General features: G+C 39.5%; 1 pseudogene; it reads left to right on the top strand.

The window, feature by feature from the left end:
* The first annotated feature begins 2,992 nt into the window (after positions 1–2,992).
* On the top strand, positions 2,993–3,340 carry LOC113935464 (annotated as a pseudogene).
* The last annotated feature ends 13,606 nt before the right edge of the window (positions 3,341–16,946 follow it).

Raw genomic sequence — 16,946 nt, 5'->3', positions numbered from 1 at the left:
GATTAGCATTAATAATTTAGAGAACGGCAGCATTAAAAGTAATTACAAACTGTCAGAAAGATACAAGAAATATGACATAGTTCATAGCTTCTTTTCAGACCTCAAATATTATTTGAGGGGAAAAATAATTACATTTTCCTGTTCATTTCCTAATACAAATAACTTAGGAAATCTCATAATTCTTGAAATTTGCAATTAATTCATTGAAAAACTGATGTCACTTTGAAAAAAAGACCTCTTTGGTCACAAATTTCCACTGTGGAATGATTCCTTAAGGCACATTCCCAATTGCCTTGTCAAGGCTCGTTTTAAATGCATTAAGCATAGCAACATGAATAAATCAACTAGCATTGAAAAATATAAATTGTCTAAACTTCCTTTAATCATGCATGCATTTAGCTTTCTTCTTTGTCTATCTAAATATTATACAACCTCTTGATTTAGGTACATCTCCATACAAATTTATATAAGGTGTCAGAATCGAGTAAAATTCTTCCCTATGAACTTTTAAGCCTATGGGAAAAGCCTACTTTTCCCTATGAAAAACCTAAGCCTATGTTGTTCTATGGGTCCTATCCAGTGCCACTTCTCACATGAAAAATGAGAAATGTGTCGGTATTCATTTCTTAATGAAAAATTTTTAAGGCTTCTTACATTACCTCTTTTTTTCTGTAATCCTTCTTAATTGCACATACTTTTACCCTGAGAAGAAAAAAGACAGAGTGGAAACTGTCACTCTATACTTCTTTATTATTCTAGACAAAGAAGGGGATTTGAAGTACCATTCACTTAGAACCTAGACACTAATGTACCATATGTAAAATTTACAATTCATGCTGTTGAACAAATGTGTTAGATACATATCTTGTGGTATTCATGTCCTTTTATATTTTGTTGTTTTGTAAAAACAGAAAACTCTGAGCAAAATAGTTGTTCAGATTTCAGTTGAACAGTTTGACCTCAGGACCAGATTGCATGTGGGCAACAGATCCAAACAGATTGGAATGGGGGTGTTGGATCGATGTCCATGATCTTTTTACCCAGAGAGTGCCTGGCATATTGCAATGTGCAGAATGCCAGGAGCTGGCCAAGGATGTCACTTGGAAAATAAGAAAGGGAGGTAGAATGTTATTGCATTCTTAATATTTGTTGGTCCTAAAAAGTTACCATTTTATATGGCATATTCTTTATGTAGAGGGTCACATGGGTTAGTTTTACATACTATCATGTGAAGTGCTGGTTTATATTAGTCATATTTGTATCAAATGATTAGAATCTTAATTGGATTAACATTGTTCTGAAAAAGATAGCTAATTTGACTTGTCAGTATTTGCCGTAGCATACGCATCCACTCATGTTCTTTCTCTTTCTTTTTGGCTCCTCTGTGATAACCTGTCCTCCTTGGGAAAGTTACTTTTCATATAATGGTTTATAATGACATGGATGCATTAGATTATTTGGGGATAAGTATTTATACTACATCCTTTTAATAAAAAATCTTAAATTGACATAGATGCATATATTGGAAATAAAAACAAGTTGCCCTCTCTTAACAACTGATATAACACAGCTCCCTATGAAGAAGGTCTTTTAAAATACTCTTTAATATTTATTTATGATACAGGTCATTTCATACCCACCATAGAACAATTAGGATAAAGAAAACCAGATGATCACAAAGAAGAAAATAAAAGTTCACTACCCAGTAGTAATAACTATTATCAAGTTGATGTTTGTCCCTCCAGATTTTTTCATGCATTTGTATCTTTTAAAACAATAAATCATATTGTACATGCTTTTTGGGACCAGATTTGTTCTTTCCACAATATATAATGATGTCTTCCCGAATACACAGCTTTATCTCCATTTCTAATGACTTCAGAGTATTTATTGTGTGACTTAATTTAAGCCGTTTTTATTTAAGCATGCCCTATCATTGAAAATTTAGGTAATTTCTACTTTGTTCCCATTGAAGAATTCTGCAATGGACATCCTTATAGTTCTCCCCACTCCCCTCTCTGCCTTCATTTAAGACACTCTCAAACAGGGCCTCCAAGTGTCCTCCAAGTCTTTCAGGGAATAGCTGCCATTCCAGACAGAGATGGGGTCAAATCCAGTTCTTAGTGCTGTGTGGGCAAGGTCTCACCAAAGGAAAGAGTGAACCAAAAAGTTGAGCTGTGGGCCAAGGAGAGTCTTCAGGACATTTTACTCTTTCTGCTGAGTATCTTCCCCTTCTGTTAATTCTATATTAATAATGGTGGCCAGGGGTGCCTGGGTGGCTCAGTCAGTTAAGCGTCTGCCTTCCGCTCAGGTCATGATCTCAGGGTCCTGGGATGGAGCCCCATGTCGGGCTCCTTGCTCAGCAAGAAGTCTGCTTCTCCCTCTGCCTCTCCCCCAGCTTGTGTTCTCTCTCTCTCTCTCTCACTCACTCTCTCTCAAATAAATAAATAAAATCTTAAAAAAAATAATGGTTGACTATCTATATAATCCTTTCCCTAGAAAGTGGTAGACTTCCTCAGCCATAGTTATTGGAGTGGAAGTTGCATTTATCCTGAAGGGCAGTTAGCCTTGTTTCAAAAAACAAAAACCAAAAAACAAAAAACAACTATTCGTCTATCTATCTATCTATCTATCTATCTATCTATCTATCTATCTACCATCTATTTATCTATCGATTGGTCTGTACCTCTGTCTAGCTGAAATTTGTAAATAAAGCCAAAAGATCCCAGCATGTCCTTTCTTTTTTTCCCTAGTGCAGAATTTTTTACCTTTTTTCAGCTTTATTGAGATATAATTGACGAAAAGAATTGTAAGATACTTGAAGTGTACATTGTGATGATTTGATACTTGCATATCTTTTCACTGTCATACTAGAATACTGAGTAACAAGCCCACCTAAGTGTTGACTATTTAGGGCAGGGGTCAGCAAACATATTCTATAAAAAGCCAGATAACAGCCCTCTTCCAGGGACGGCGTCCATAGGCATTCAGAATGGTCCAGCGTTTGACCTACCGTTGTAGGCTGTCCTATAATACAACCTCTAACAAAACTAGGCTGTCCCGAACCCCTGGTAATAGAATCATTTACCTTTATACCAAGAAGGTTGGGAAAGCACCAAAATCTGCATGTGGTGTGTGCTCAGGCTGACTTCGAGGAGTTCGTGCTGTGAGACCTAAAGTCCTTATGAGGTTGTCCAAAACGAAAAAACACGTCAGCAGGGCCTATGGTGGTTCCATGTGTGCTAAGTGTGTTCGTGACATGATCAAGCATGCTTTCTTTATCGAGGAGCAGAAAATCATTGTGAAAGTGTTGAAGGCCCAAGCAGAGTCAGAAAGCTAAATAAAAAAATGAAGCTTTTTTGAGTAATAAAAAAAAATCAGAAGACTTAAAAAAACACAAACAAACCGGATAACAAATATTTTAGGCTCTTCAAGCCATATGTTCTCTGTCACAGTTAATCAACTTTGCTGTTGTATTGGAAGAAGCCACAGATAGTAGGAAAACAAATGTGTGTGACTATATTCCAATAAAACTTTATTTACAGAAACATGAGGCAGAACAGAATGGCCCATATGCCTTAGTTTGCTGATCCCCTGCTCTAGGGGAATGTAATTTTGTTTACTATTTACTAATAACTGACAAGGAACAAATTGTTTTTGTCTGGTAGAGATGCAAATGATTTATGTGCAATAGGAAGATAACCCAGTGGTTATGCTTTTATTGCCTTGTAGGACACTAGCTAGTTTAGAATCTGATTTAGCAGACTTCATGCAGCCATCCCCCTCCTGTATGTATTGATTTCTGTATCCAGCTTTGTCATCCTCCTGGTTCTCTCACTGATAAGTTAAATAAAACTTTGGCATATGCTCATTGTTTATATGAGAATCATGTTTTTAACTTTTTGAAAATTTTACTTTGACAGCCTGACAACCCTTAAGGAAAAGGAATTTGCAATGAGCATAACCTTCAAAGGTCAGCTCAGGCTTGCATCAGCTGCTTTCTGCAGCAGATCTGTCTGGTTTTCTGTTTGTCTCTCCCTTGGTGTGACCAGATTACTTACTGTCTCTGTAGCCTCACCTTTGGTCCCTAAGAAGCTCCACTTTTTGAGGACAGGGCATCCTCATTGACAGAGTGATAGTCTTGTTTCTAAACATTTGTGACTGTTCTGCTAAATACATGCTGTGGCCAGTAGATTAGTTCCATTAGCAACTCACTTAGGACGAGTAACACATTTCGCTAGATTATTAAAAAAAAAAATAAAAGGTCTTTATACTTTTTCCTGTTATGATTTCATCCTGAAAACAAAACCAAGCCTATTAATACTCTCAGGGCTTGGCAGAGAACCTGGTACTCAAGGGTTACCCTGCAGGACACACTGCCTTAGGGATTCACTTTCACCCCCAGTGACCAAGCATCTATGCTCAGCATTCCCTTCTTGCTCAGAGCTTTGATGTATTTTTTCTTTTTAAAAAGCTGTTTTGTGTTTACTGTATACAAGATGTGATTCTTCACTCTTTCTCTGCATCATCTTATTTGATCCCCCACCCCCAGCCACCCTAGAAGACTACTACTGTTTATACTACCACTTCCTTGCATCTGCTGCTTTCTACCACTCTTTATAAAGGAGAAATCTGAGAACTCAAAGAAGGCTAGGCCCTTGCTCAAGGTCACATGGCCAGTAAATGGCAGAGTTAGGGTTTTAACCTCATTCTGTCTACCCCCCAAAATTCAAGCTCTTAGTCTGTATTCCCCAACTCCCTACTCCTAGATCTACTCTCTGGGCCTGTCTTCAGATCAGACCTAGCTTCATTCTTGGGCCTTTATGACTATGGAAGGTAAGATTGTACTAATACTAAAATTTCTTTCTCCTTCTTTTTAGTCAATACTTTAGTTATTTCAGAGTTTTAGATTCACAGCAAAATAGAAGGGAAAGTACAGAGATATACTCCCTACCCCCAAACATGCACAGCATCTCCCATCATCAATATCCCCCACCAGATTGGACTGGTTATAATTGATGAGCCTACATTGACCTATCATAATCACCCAAAGTCTATAGTTTACATCACAGTTCTCTTTTGGTGTTGTACATCTATGGGTCTGGAAATGTATAATGACATGTATCTATCATTATGATATCATACAGAGCAGTTTTACTGCCCTAATCATCCCTCCCTCTCCCCTGATCTCTGGCAACCACTGATCTTGTTACTGTCTCCATGGTTTTGTCTTTTCCAGAATGTAATATAGGTGGAATCATAAGTATGTAGCCTCATATAGATTGGCTTCTTTCGCTTAGTAATATGTATTTAAGGTTCCTCTATGTCTTTTATGGCTCAATAATGCATTTCTTTTTAGTGATGAATAATATTCCATTGCCTGGGTGTACCAGTTTACCCATTCACCTACTGAAGGACATTTTGCTTGCTTCCAAATTTTGGGAATTATGAAGAAAGCCGCTACAAACATCCATGTGCAGGTTTTTGTTTGGACATAAGTTTTTAACTCCTTTGGGTAAATATCAAGGAGCAACAATTGCTGGATTGCATGGTAAGAGTATGTTTAGTTTTGTAAGAAACCACCAAACTGAATTCAGAAGTGGCTGTACCATCTTGCATTCTCACCAGCAATGAATGAGAATTCCTGTTGCTCCATATTCTCGCCATCATTTGATGTTGTCGGTGTTCTGGACTTGGGCCATTCTTTTTTTTTTTTAAATTTTTTATTGTTATGTTAATCACCATATATTACATCATTAGTTTTTGGTGCAGTGTTCCATGATTCATTGTTTGTTCATAACACCCAGTGCTCCATGCTGGACTTGGGCCATTCTAACAGGTATATAGTGATATCTGATTGTTGTTTTAATTTACATTTCCCTGATGACATATAATGTGGAGTATCTTTTCATATGCTTATTGGCATCTATATATTTTCTATGGAGTGATGTCTGTTAAGATTCTTGGCCCATTTTTTAATTGGGTTATTTGTTTTTTACCATGGAGTTTTAAGAGCTCTTTGTTTATTTTGGAGGAGTCATTTACTAGACGTGTGTTTTTCAAATATTTTCCCCCAGTCTGTATTTTGTCTTCTCATTCTCTTGACACTGTCTTACAGAGCAGAAGTTTTTAATTTTAGTGAAGTCCAGCTTATTGATTATTTATTTCATGGATTGAGCATTTGGTGACATATATAAAAAGTCAGCGCTCTAACTAAGGTCCTCTAGATTTTCTCCTATGTTATCTTCTAGGAGTTTATTTTTTCTGATTTACATTTAGGTCTGTGATAATTTTAGGTTAATGTTTATAAGGGTATAAGGTCTGTATCTAGACTCATTCTTCCACATGTGGATGCCCAGGTGTTCCTGCATGATTTGTTGAAGAGACTATTTTTGCTCCATTGAATTGCTTCTGCTCCTTTGCTCCTTTCTCCAATACCATACTGTCTTGGTGACTAGCTTTATAGTAAGTCTTAAAGTCTGAGTGTCAGTCCTGCAACTTTGTTCTTTCTCAATATCGTGTTGACTATTCTGAGTCTTTTGCCTCTCCATAAACTTTAGAATCGGTTTGTCAATATCTGGACAACATCTCAATTTCCAGGATTTTGATTGGGATTGCACTGAATCTATGGATCAAATTCGGAAGAACTGACATCCTGATGCTTCCTATCCATGAACATGGGATATCTTTCCATGTATTTAGTTCATATTTTATTTCTTTCATCATAGTTTTGTCATTTCCTCATATAGATCTTAGGCATGATTTGGTCAATTTATACCTACATATTTCATTTTTGGGTGCTAATGTAAATGATACTGTTTTTAGTTTTAGATTCTACTTGTTCATTGTTGGTATATAGGAAAGCAATTGACATTTGTATATTAACCTTGTCCCCACAACCTCACTGTAATCACAAATTAGTTTCAAGATTCTTTGTGAATTAGCTTGGATTTTTTTTTAAATTTTGGATTTTCTGTGAAGTGATCATGTCATCTGAGAACAAAGACAGTTTTATTTCTTCCTTCTTAATCCATATACTTTTTTTTTCTTATGTCACCATACATTACATCATTAGTTTTTGATGTAGTGTTCCATGATTCATTGTTTGCGTATAACACCCAGTGCTCCATGCAATACATGCCCTCCTTTTTTTTAAATAACTTTTTATTGTTATGTTAATCACCATACATTACATCATTAGTTTTTGATGTAGTGTTCCATGATTCATTGTTTGTGCATAACACCCAGTGCTCCACGCAGAACGTGCCCTCTTTAATACCCATCACCATGCTAACCCATCCCCCCACCCCCCCTTCCCTCTGGAACCCTCAGTATGTTTTTCAGAGTCCATCGTCTCTAATGGTCCGTCTCCCCCTCCAACCTACTCCTCTTCATTCTTCCCCTCCTGCTATCTTCGTCTACTTTTTTTTCTTAACATATATTGCATTATTTGTTTCAGAAGTACAGATCCGTGATTCATCAGTCTTGTACAATTGACAGTGCTCACCATAGCACATACCCTCCCCAATGTCTATCACCCAGCCACCCAATTCCTCCCACCCCCCACCACTCCAGCAACCCTCAATTTGTTTCCTGAGATTAAGAATTCCTCCTATCAGTGAGGTCATATGATACATGTCTTTCTCTGATTGACTTATTTCACTCAGCATAACACCCTCCAGTTCCATCCACATCGTTGCAAATGGCAAGATCTCATTCCTTTTGACGGCTGCATAATATTCCATTGTGTATATATACCGCTTCTTCTTTATCCATTCATCTGTCGATGGACATCTTGGCTCTTTCCACAGTTTGGGTATTGTGGACATTGCTGCTATAAACATTGGGGTGCACGTACCCCTTTGGATCCCTACATTTGTATCTTTGGGGTAAATACCCAGTAGTGCAATTGCTGGATCGAATGGTAGCTCTATTTTCAAGTCTGTGAGGAACCTCCAATCTGTTTTCCAGAGTGGTTGCACCAGCTTGCATTCCCACCAACAGTGTAGGAGGGTTCCCCTTTCTCCACATCCCCGCCAACATCTGTCGTTCCCTGACTTGTTAATTTTAGCCATTCTGACAGGTGTGAGGTGGTATCTCCTTGAGGTTTTGATTTGGATTTCCCCGATGCCGAGCGATGTTGAGCACTTTCTCATGTGTCTGTTGGCCATTTGGATGTCTTCTTTGGAAAAATGTCTGTTCATGTCTTCTGCCCATTTCTTGATTAGATTATTTGTTCTTTGGGTGTTGAGTTTAAGAAGTTCTTTATAGATTTTGGATACTAGCCCTTTATCTGATGTGTCATTTGCAAATATTTTCTCCCATTCCGTCGGTTGTCTTTTGGTTTTGTGGACTGTTTCTTTTGCTGTGCAAAAGCTTTTTATCTTGATGAAATCCCAATAGTTCATTTTTGCCCTTGCTTCCCTTGCCTTTGGCGATGTTTCTAGGAAGAAGTTGCTGTGGCTGTTCTTATTGATTATTTATTTCATGGATTGAAATCGAAGAGGTTTCTGCCTGTGTTCTTCTTTAGGATTTGGATGGACTCCTGTCTCACATTTAGGTCTTTCAACCATTTGGAGTCTATTTTTGTGTGTGGTGTAAGGAAATGGTCCAGTTTCATTCTTCTGCATGTGGCTGTCCAATTTTCCCAACACCATTTGTGGAAGAGACTGTCTTTTTTCCATTGGACATTCTTTGCTGCTTTGTCAAAGATGAGTTGACCATAGAGTTCGGGGTCCATTTCTGGGCTCTCTGTTCTGTTCCATTGATCTATGTGTCTGTTTTTGTGCCAGTCCCATACTGTCTTGATGATGACAGCTTTGTAATAGAGCTGGAAGTCCAGAATTGTGATGCCGCCAGCTTTGCTTTTCTTTTTCAATATTCCTCTGGCTATTCGGGGTCTCTTCTGGTTCCATAAAAATTTTAGGATTATTTGTTCCATTTCTTTGAAAAAGGTGGATGGTATTTTGATGGGGATTGCATTGAATGTGTAGATTGCTCTAGGTAGCATTGACATCTTCACAATGTTTGTTCTTCCAATCCATGAGCATGGAACGTTTTTCCATTTCTTTGTGTCTTCTTCAATTTCTTTCATGAGTATTTTATAGTTTTCTGAGTACAGATCCTTTGCCTCTTTGGTTAAATTTATTCCTACGTATCTTATGGTTTTGGGTGCAATTGTAAATGGGATCGACTCCTTGATTTGTCTCTCTTCTGTATTGTTGTTGGTGTATAGGAATGCCACTGATTTCTGTGCATTGATTTTATATCCTGCTACTTGACTGAATTCCTGTATGAGTTCTAGCAGTTTTGGGTGGAGTCTTTTGGGTTTTCCACATACAGTATCATATCATCTGCAAAGAGTGAGAGTTTGACTTCTTCTTTGCCGATTTGGATGCCTTTGATTTCTTTTTGTTGTCTGATTGCTGTGGCTAGGACTTCCAATACTATGTTGAATAGCAGTGGTGAGAGTGGACATGCCTGCCACGTTCCTGACCTTAGGGGAAAAGCTCTCAGCTTTTCCCCATTGAGAATGATATTCGCTGTAGGTTTTTCATAGATGGCTTTTATGATATTGAGGTATGTACCCTCTGTCCCTATACTCTGAAGAGTTTTGATCCAGAAAGGATGCTGTACTTTGTCAAATGCTTTTTCTGCATCTATTGAGAGGATCGTATGATTCTTGTTCTTTCTTTTGTTAATGTATTGTATCACGTTGATTGATTTGTGGATGTTGAACCAGCCTTGCAGCCCAGGGATAAATCCCACTTGGTCGTGGTGAATAATCCTTTTAATGTACTGTTGGATCCTATTGGCTTGTATTTTGGTGAGAATTTTTGCATCCATGTTCATCAAGGATATTGGTCTGTAATTCTCCTTTTTGATGGGGTCTTTGTCTGGTTTTGGGATCAAGGTAATGGTGGCCTCATAAAATGAATTTGGAAGTTTTCCTTCCATTTCTATTTTTTGGAACAGTTTCGGGAGAATAGGTATTAATTCTTCTTTAAATGTCTGGTAGAATTCCCCTGGGAAGCCATCTGGCCCTGGACTTTTGTTTGTTGGGAGATTTTTGATGACTGCTTCAATTTCCTTAGTGGTTATAGGTCTGTTCAGGTTTTCTATTTCTTCCTGGTTCAATTTTGGTAGTTGATACATCTCTAGGAATGCACCCATTTCCTCCAGGTTATCTAATTTGCTGGCATAGAGTTGCTCATAATATGTTCTTATAATTGTTTGTATTTCTTTGGTGTTGGTTGTGATCTCTCCTCTTTCATTCATGATTTTGTTGATTTGGGTCATTTCTCTTTTCTTTTTGATCAGTCTGGCCAGGGGTTTATCAATCTTGTTAATTCTTTGAAAGAACCAGCTCGTAGTTTTGTTGATCTGTTCTACTGTTCTTTTGGTTTCTATTTCATTGATTTCTGCTCTGATCTTTATTATTTCTCTTCTCCTGCTGGGTTTAGGCTTTATTTGCTGTTCTTTCTCCAGCTCCTTTGGGTGTAGGGTTAGGTTGTGTATTTGAGACCTTTCTTGTTTCTTGAGAAAGGCTTGTAGTGCTATATACATTCCTCTCAGGACTGCCTTTGCTGTATCCCAAAGATTTTGAACAGTTGTGTTTTCATTTTCATGGGTTTCCATGAATTTTTTTAATTCTTCTTTAATTTCCTGGTTGACCCATTCGTTCTTTAGTAGGATGCTCTTTAGCCTCCATGTATTTGAGTTCTTTCCGACTTTCCTCCTGTGATTGAGTTCAGTTTCAAAGCATTGTGGTCTGAAAATATGCAGGGAATGATCCCAATCTTTTGGTACCGGTTGAGACCTGATTTGTGACCTAGGATGTGATCAATTCTGGAGAATGTTCCATGGGCACTAGAGAAGAATGTGTATTCCGTTGCTTTGGGATGGAATGTTCTGAATATGTCTGTGAAGTCCATCTGGTCCAGTGTTTCTTTTAAAGTCTTTATTTCCTTGTTGATCTTTTGCTTAGATGATCTGTCCATTTCAGTGAGGGGGGGTGTTAAAGTCCCCCACTATTATTGTATTGTTGTCAATGTGTTTCTTTGCTTTTGTTATTAATTGCCTTATATAATTGGCTGCTCCCACGGTAGGGGCATAGATATTTACAATTGTTAGATCTTCTTGTTGGGTAGACCCTTTAAGTAGGATAGAGTGTCCTTCTTCATCTCTTATTACAGTCTTTGTTTTAAAATCTAATTTCTCTGATATAAGGATTGCCATAGCAGCTTTCTTTTGGTGTCCATTAGCATAGTAAATGGTTTTCCACCCCCTCACTTTCAATCTGGGGGTGTCTTTGGGTCTAAAATGAGTCTCTTGCAGACAGCATATGGATGGGTCTTGTTTTTTAATCCAATCTGAGAGCCTGTGTCTTTTGATTGGGGCATTTGGCCCATTTACATTCAGGGTAAATATTGAAAGGTATGAATTTAATGCCATTATATTGCCTGTAAGGTGACTGTGACTGTATATTGTCTGTGTTCCTTTCTGATCTATGCTGCTTTTAGGCTCTCTTTTTACTTAGAGGACCTCTTTCAATATATCCTGTAGGATGGTTTTGTGTTTGCAAATTCCTTTCGTTTTTGTTTGTCCTGGAAGCTTTTTATCCCTCCTTCTATTTTCAGTGATAGCCTAGCTGGATATAGTATTCTTGGCTGCATATTTTTCTCATTTAGTGCTCTGAAGATATCATGCCAGTCCTTTCTGGCCTGTCAGGTCTCTGTGGATAGGTCTGTTGCCAGTCTAATGTTTCTACCATTGTAGGTTACATATCTCTTCTCCCGAGCTGCTTTCAGGATTTTCTCTTTGTCTTTGAGACTCGTAAGTTTTACTATTAGATGCCAGGATGTTGACCTATTTTTATTGATTTTGAGAGGGGTTCTCTGTGCCTCCTGGATTTTGATGCCTGTTTCCTTCCCCACATTAGGGAAGTTCTCTGCTATTATTTGCTCCAATATACCTTCTGCTCCTCTCTCTCTTTCTTCTTCTTCTGGGATCCCAATTATTCTAATATTGTTTCATCTTATCGTATCGCTTATCTCTCGAATTCTGCCCTTGTGATCCTGTAGTTGTTTATCTCTCTTTTTCTCAGCCTCTTTATTTTCCATCATTTGGTCTTCTATATCGCTGATTCTCTCTTCTGCCTCATTTATCCTAGCAGTTAGTGCCCCCATTTTTGATTGCACCTCATTAATAGCCTTTTTGATTTCGACTTGGTTAGATTTTAGTTCTTTTATTTCTCCAGAAAGGGTTTCTCTAATAACTTCCACACTTTTTTCAAGCCCAGCTAATATCTTTAAAGTCATGATTCTGAACTCTAGGTCCAACATCGTACTAATGTCAGTATTGAGTAGGTCCCTGGCAGATGGTACTACCTCTTGTTCTTTTTGCTGAGGTGATTTTTTTCGTCTTGTCATTTTGTCCAGGGGAGAATAGATGAATGAGAGAACAGAATGCTAACAGGTTAACAACGTATCCAGCAAATATACTCTATACAAATCAGAAAAGACCTGAAACCAGGGGACAAGAAAGGGAAAGAAAGAAGAGAAAAAAAAAGGAAAAAGAAAAAGATAAAAACAAACAAAAACAGAACAAAACAAAACAAAAAAACAGAATATGATCAAATATGATCAGGCTGGTGCATAGATCAGTGCCACACATTAGCTTTTGGGCATATTTTGGTCTGTTAGAAGAAAGTGCCTGCTAAAATTTTAAAGGAAGAAAGACATATATGTACAAAATAAGGGTTGATACAATGAAGGGATGGCAGATGACTGTAAAGATGAAAATTATAAAAGATTTTATAAAAGGAATTGATAAGATAAGAAGTTGTTTTTAAAAAGAAAGAAGAAGATTTAAAAAGAAAAAGAAAAAAAAAGAAAAAAAGGGAGAGAATGTGATCAGGCAGGAGACTAGAACAAAGCCATACACTAGTGATTTAGGGTATATTTTGATCTGTTAGAAGAAATTGTATCTCAAAATTTTAAAGAGAGAACAACTTATATATATATGCCAAAAATAAGGGTAACTACTATGAAGGGATAAAAATATGAGTCTAGAAATGAAAAATAAAAAATATTTTTTTAACAAAGTGATTGATAAGATGTTTGAAAAAGGGAAAAAGAAAAATTAAAAAAAACAGTTAAAAAATTAACTTTGAAAAACTAATGAATTATGGTAAAAAAGCCATGAATTCTATGTGCAGTATTCCCCTAGCGCTGGAGTTTTCCTCTTCTCCTTGATCAGTAAACTTGGTCTTGGCTTGCTGGCTGTTCATGCTGATCTTCTGGGGGAGGGGCCTGTTGCCATGGTTCCCAAATGTCTTTGCCGGAGGCGGAATTGCCCCGCCCTTGTCGGTCCGGGCTAAGCAAGCTGCTCCGGTTTGCTCTCAGGAGCTTTTGTTCCCTGCAAGCTCTCGGTACAGCTTTGGAGGACCAGGGTGAAAATGGTGGCCTCCCAATCTCCGCCCGGAGGAGCTGAGAACTCAGGGCCCCGCTCCTCAGTGCACCCCCAGAGAAAAGCAGTCACTCCCATGTCCCCGGTCTCCGGCCGCACTCCGTGCTCACCTGGCCTGTGACGGAGCGTTTCTATCTCTGGCACCCGACCCCGTGTGGAGTCTCCAAACCCAGCAGATCCCTGGGGTGCGCTTCTGCACCGCTCCTCCCGGGGGAGGAAGGGGAGTCTCCCTGGCTCTGCCGCTTGTTGAGTCCCTGCTGGAAGAGCAGTGGCCCGACTGTGTCACTGATCGCAGTTTATGGCAACCCCGAGCTGAGAGCCCGCGCTTCAGCTCCGTCTCTGCAGCCGGCTTCCCAGCTCCGATACCTGGGAGCTCTGCCGCACTCACGCACCCCTGGTCTTTCTGTGACCCCGAGGGTCCTGAGACCACACTGTCCCGTGAGGATTCCACCCCCCGCTTAGCCACTGGAGCGACGTCCCTCAGCAGAGCCGGCTTCTAAAAGTTCCGATTTTGTGCTCCGCGCTCTAGCACTTGCCAGAAGCGGCCCACGGAGGCCCCCTCCCCCGCCGTCTATCCTCCCGGATATCGCCTCGGATTCACTTCTCCGCCCGTCCTACCTTCCAGAAAGTGGTCACTTTTCTGTTCAGAGAGTTGTTACTATTCTTATCTTCGATCTCCTGTTGAGTTCGTAGGTGCTCAGAATGGTTTGATCCCTATTCAGCTGAATTCCTGAGACCAGACGAAATCTAGGTCTCCTACTCCTCCGCCATCTTGCTCCACCCCCCAATACATGCCCTCCTTAATACCCATCACGGACTAACCCATCCCCCCACCCCCCTTCCCTCTAAAACCCTCAGTTTGTTTCTCAGAGTCCACAGTCTCTCATGGTTTGTCTTCCCCTCCAATATCCCCCCCTTCATTTTTCCCTTCCTATTATCTTCTTTTTTCTTTTAACATATAATGTATTATTTGTTTGAGGCATACAGATTTGTGATTCATCAGTCTTACACAATTCACAGCGCTCACCATAGCACATACCCTCCCCAATGTTCATCACCCAACCCCCCCATCCCTCCCACCCCCCACCACTCCAACAACCCTCAGTTTGTTTCCTGAGATTGAGTCTCTTATGGTTTGTCTCCCTCTGTGGTTTCATCTTGTTTCATTTTTTCCTCCCTTCCCCTATGATCCTCTGTCTTGTTTCTCAAATTCCTCATATCAGTGAGATCATATGATACTTGTCTTTCTCTGATTGACTTATTTCGCTTAGCATAATACCCTCTAGTTCCATCCATGTCGTTGCAAATGGCAAGATTTCAGATTTTTTGATGGCTGCATAATATTCCATTGTGTGTATATGTGTGTGTGTGTGTGTGTGTGTGTGTGTGTGTGTGTCTATACCACATCTTCTTTATCCATTCATCTGTTGATGGACATCTTGGCTCTTTCCAAAGCTTGTCTATTGTGGGCATTGATGCTATAAACATTGGGGTGCATGTACCCCTTCGGATCACTACATTTGTATCTTTGGGTTGATTACCCAGTGGTGCAATTGCTGGGTCATAGGGTAGCTCTATTTTCAACTTTTTGATGAACCTGGATACTGTTTTGGAGAGTGACTGCACCAGCTTGCATTCCCACCAACAGTGTAGGAGGGGTCCCCTTTCTCCTCATCTTCGCCAACATCTGTCATTTCCTGACTTGTTAATTTTAGCCATTCTGACTGGTGTGAGGTGGTATCTCATTGAGGTTTTGATTTGTATTTCCCTGATGCCAAGTGATGTTGATTTGTATTTCCCTGATGCCACAATTTTTCATGTGTCTGTTGGCCATTTGGATGTGTTCTTTTTTTTTTTAAATTTTTTATTTTTATGTTAATCACCATACATTACATCATTAGTTTTTGATGTAGTGTTCCATGATTCATTGTTTGTGCATAACACCCAGTGCTCCACGCAGAACGTGCCCTCTTTAATACCCATCACCAGGCTAACCCATCCCCCCACCCCTCCCCTCTAGAAACCTCAGTTTGTTTTTCAGAGTCCATTGTCTCTCATGGTTCGTCTCCCCCTCCGACCTACTCCCCTTCATTCTTCCCCTCTTGCTATCTTCTTCTTTTTTTTTTCTTAACATATATTGCATTATTTGTTTCAGAAGTACAGATCTGTGATTCAACAGTCTTGTAGAATTCACAGTGCTCACCATAGCACAAACCCTCCCCAATGTCTATCACCCAGCCACCCCATCCCTCCCACCCCCACCACTCCAGCAACCCTCAGTTTGTTTCCTGAGGTTAAAAATTCCTCATATCAGCAAGGTCATATGATACATGTCTTTCTCTGATTGACTTATTTCACTCAGCATAACACCCTCCAGTTCCATCTACGTCGTTGCAAATGGCAAGATCTCATTCCTTTTGATGGCTGCATAATATTCCATTGTGTATATGTACCACATCTTCTTTATCCATTCATCTGTCAATGGACATCTTGGCTCTTTCCACAGTTTGGCAATTGTGGACATGGCTGCTATAAACATTGGGGTGCACATACCCCTTCAGATCCCTACATTTGTATCTTTGGGGTAAATACCCAGTAGTGCAATTGCTGGATCGTAGGGTAGCTCTATTTTCAACTGTTTGAGGAACCTCCATACTGTTTTCCAGAGTGGTTGCACCAGCTTGCATTCCCACCAACAGTGTAGGAGAGTTCCCCTTTCTCCACATCCCCGCCAACATCTGTCGTTTCCTGACTTGTTAATTTTAGCCATTCTGATGGGTGTGAGGTGGTATTTCCTTGAGGTTTTGATTTGTATTTCCCTGATGCCGAGCGATGTTGAGCACTTTCTCATGTGTCTGTTGGCCATTTGGATGTCTTCTTTGGAAAAATGTCTGTTCATGTCTTCTGCCCATTTCTTGATTGGATTATTTGTTCTTTGGGTGTTGAGTTTGATAAGTTCTTTATAGATTTTGGATACTAGCCCTTTATCTGATATGTCATTTGCAAATATTTTCTCCCATTCCGTCGGTTGTCTTTTGGTTTTGTGGACTGTTTCTTTTGCTGTGCAAAAGCTTTTTATCTTGATGAAATCCCAATAGTTCATTTTTGCCCTGGCTTCCCTTGCCTTTGGCGATGTTTCTAGGAAGAAGTTGCTGTGGCTGAGGTCGAAGAGGTTGCTGCCTGTGTTCTTCTTTAGGATTTGGATGGACTCCTGTCTCACGTTTAGGTCTTTCAACCATTTGGAGTCTATTTTTGTGTGTGGTGTAAGGAAATGGTCCAGTTTCATTCTTCTGCATGTGGGTGTCCAATTTTCCCAACACCATTTGTGGAAGAGACTGTCTTTTTTCCATTGGACATTCTTTGCTGCTTTGTCAAAGATGAGTTGACCATAGAGTTGAGGGTCCATTTCTGGGCTCTCTATTCTGTTCCATTGATCTATGTGTCTGTTTTTGTGCCAGTACCATACTGTCTTGATG

The sequence above is a fragment of the Zalophus californianus genome, chromosome 17 (assembly GCF_009762305.2).
Source record: "Zalophus californianus isolate mZalCal1 chromosome 17, mZalCal1.pri.v2, whole genome shotgun sequence".
Taxonomy (NCBI): domain Eukaryota; kingdom Metazoa; phylum Chordata; class Mammalia; order Carnivora; family Otariidae; genus Zalophus; species Zalophus californianus.
This window is presented reverse-complemented; position numbering and strand designations above follow the sequence as displayed.